This window comes from Otolemur garnettii, unplaced genomic scaffold, assembly GCF_000181295.1.
Source record: "Otolemur garnettii isolate 467f Iridium unplaced genomic scaffold, OtoGar3 scaffold00149, whole genome shotgun sequence".
Taxonomy (NCBI): domain Eukaryota; kingdom Metazoa; phylum Chordata; class Mammalia; order Primates; family Galagidae; genus Otolemur; species Otolemur garnettii.
This window is the reverse complement of record NW_003852544.1, coordinates 4,819,664-4,822,096: the sequence shown is the minus strand read 5'-3', so window position 1 is coordinate 4,822,096 and position 2,433 is coordinate 4,819,664. Positions and strand designations below refer to the sequence as shown.

The 2,433-nt window shown below is 40.7% G+C and overlaps 1 pseudogene across 1 annotated transcript in view; it reads left to right on the top strand.

Annotated features, from left to right (window-relative positions):
• Positions 1–2,180, top strand: part of LOC100954449 — a 6,576-nt pseudogene extending 4,396 nt beyond the window's left edge. Inside the window, exon 6 of the transcript XR_002775645.1 lies at positions 1,729–2,180. The product of XR_002775645.1 is annotated as a leukocyte elastase inhibitor-like (transcript). The remainder of the gene's footprint in view (positions 1–1,728) is intronic.
• The last annotated feature ends 253 nt before the right edge of the window (positions 2,181–2,433 follow it).

The window sequence follows — 2,433 nt, the reverse complement described above, 5'->3', positions numbered from 1 at the left end:
TGGGTGCCTGTTAGGTGTTCACTGATGTTACATTTCCTTTCCAATTTTTTGTTATTCCTTTGTAAATGTCGCCCTCAACATTTACTGCTCTCATGCCCGAAGTATAACGTTTAAGAAGGGTGTCCAGCTACTTCTGTTCAGTGGTCATTTGTGATGGGGTCACCTGAAGATCTATACTAAATGTAATGTTGAGAAGCAGCAGGTGGAGGAAGGCTCTTGAATTTACATTAGAGAAAAGTGCAGGATTATTTTACTGAGGAGAGACCCCTAAAAACCAAAACATTGTAGCATACAGTTCATCATAGACTCTAACAGTCTCCTTACTCTGTTCAGTCTCACCACAATTCATAGAGAGATTACATTTCCAATAGGTACCTGATAGAGGAAAAGACTCATATGACATGTTAGGTTATTTCCTAAATGAACTCTGATGAGGCTTCCATTGTATATAATTTCAAGGCTGTTGCATTTCTTTCCAGGGTTAGAAGCAGGCAAACCTGTGAGGATTACAGTTTTCCTTCAGTGACCCTAGCCTGCTCTGTGGTTTTCCTTTGCCTGCTTCTCAACTCAACTTGCTACCAGGAAGGGGATCTAATAGTAGTCATTTGCCTGTAGAGAGCAGGTGTTGAAATCAGTGTGGTCCTTCTTCAGTTGTATGTTTGTATTAGTATTTAATTTTTTTTTTTTTTTGAGACAGAGTCTGAAGCTGCTATTCTGGGTAGAGTGCCATGGTGTCACAGCTCACAGCAACCTCAAACTCTTGGGCTTAAGTGATTCTTTTGCATCAGCGTCCCAAGTAGCTGGGACTACAGGTGCTGCCACAACACCTGGCTATTTTTTGGTTGTATTTTAATTGTTGTTTGGTGGACCCAGGGTGCATTTGAACCTGCCAGCTCCGGTATATGTGGCTGGCGCCCTAGCCACTGAGCTATAGGTGCCAAGCTGCATTAGTCTTTAATTATAAAGTGAAAATCTCTAGCCTCATGGAAGGGATTATCAGCATTAGTAGAACAAGTGGAACGATGGTTCTGTTTCAGTGCACTAGCAATAGTAACAATGACAATAATAATGAATAATAGCTAACATTTATTTAGCATTTACTATGTGCCAAGCACTTTATGTTTATCAGCTCATTTAATGCTCACAACATGCTGTAAGGTAGGTGAAATTATTATTTGTATTTTAGACCAGAAGCTAGATTGAGTGCATCATCTGCCTTTTTAATTTTTACCGAAGAGCTAAAGTTATTAGACAGTACCTCAGCTCCAGTGAGGTTCACAGATAACCTCAGCTTGCTGGGATTTGGAATAAATAGAAGGCTTTTGAATTTTCCATAGCACCATTTAACCAATTAGGGTAATAATAGCTATCGTAGCCCATCATAGTAATCTGTTGCCGTAGGGGTTTAGCAGGTCCTAGGTGGATGGATAGATGAGTGGATGAAAGGGTGGGCAGATGTGTAGATGGCTAGATGGGTGGATGGATAGGTTGATAGATGGATGATTGGATGGGTGGGGAGGATGGATGATGTATCCCATGTCCAAAGTCTCTGTGTTTGGACCCTGGATGATTTGAAATACAGCTCGTCTATTTCCCCAGTTGGAAAAAAAAAAATGAATCCTCCAGATGGACTCTTTTTTGACACAAAGCATGAAGAAAACTAGCAACTAATATTATGGGCCTATTCCATTAAATGATGCCTATTGCCTTACTTATATAAAATTGATTGCACCTCTTCTTTTCCTCCTCATTCTAATTTCAGATTGAGGAACAACTGACTTTGGAAAAACTGCAGGAGTGGACCAAGCATTTGAAAGTCACTGAAGTCAATGTTGGCTTACCCCGGTTCAAACTGGAAGACAGCTACGTCCTGAACAACCACCTCACCCGCCTGGGTGTGGAGGACCTGTTTAATAGCACCAAGGCTGATCTGTCTGGCATGTCAGGAGCCAGAGGTCTTTTTGTATCAAAAATTGTCCACAAGTCCTTTGTGGAAGTGAATGAAAAGGGTACAGAGGCAGCGGCTGCAACAGCAGGGGTGGTTGCCTTCTGTAGCTCGATGTCAGGGAAAACTTTCATTGCCGACCATCCGTTCCTTTTCTTTATTCGGCACAATCCCTCAGCCAGCATCCTGTTCATGGGCAGATATTCTTCCCCTTAGAAGAAAGAGACTGTGTCGATACAAGATCAAACTTAGAGCTCTATTACCTTGGTTTTCCATAGTGATGATTTTCCTATATCTTTTTTACCAATCAAACGACTTTCCAGAAACAAATCTTGAATGTCCTTTGTAAGTTCAACCCTGTTGGCTTTTTGAACCTATGAATTTTGGCAGAGATACTTAATTTTTTTTTTGTACATTGAAAAAACCCAGTGATGGCTTTCGAATGTATCTGGTTTTTTTTTTAAAGAATAAATCAGATGTTTAGATTC